The sequence below is a fragment of the Octodon degus genome, unplaced genomic scaffold (genome assembly GCF_000260255.1).
Source record: "Octodon degus isolate 3935 unplaced genomic scaffold, OctDeg1.0 scaffold00022, whole genome shotgun sequence".
Taxonomy (NCBI): Eukaryota; Metazoa; Chordata; class Mammalia; order Rodentia; family Octodontidae; genus Octodon; species Octodon degus.
Genome location: NW_004524598.1, coordinates 13,811,854 through 13,812,153, shown reverse-complemented (window position 1 = coordinate 13,812,153; position 300 = coordinate 13,811,854).

Genomic DNA, 300 nt, shown 5'->3' with positions numbered 1-300 from the left:
TCTCCAAATACAGCCTCTCTAACAGCAATACAACACCCATCTCTGACAAAACAAAACAAAAAAGGGGGCTATAAATAAAGGACCATTTTGTAATGAAAAAAAAATTTATATGTATATACGAGATAAGATAGATATATAGCTACTTTCTCTTAGTTCGATGAGAAGAAAGGTTTGTACCAATATTGTTTAGACAAGATATCATGTCTACATCTTGTTCTCTAAATAACTACTACAAAGACGACAATATACAATGTATTAATTATTGTTACTGTCCTACTAACCTGTTTTGAAACTTTCATT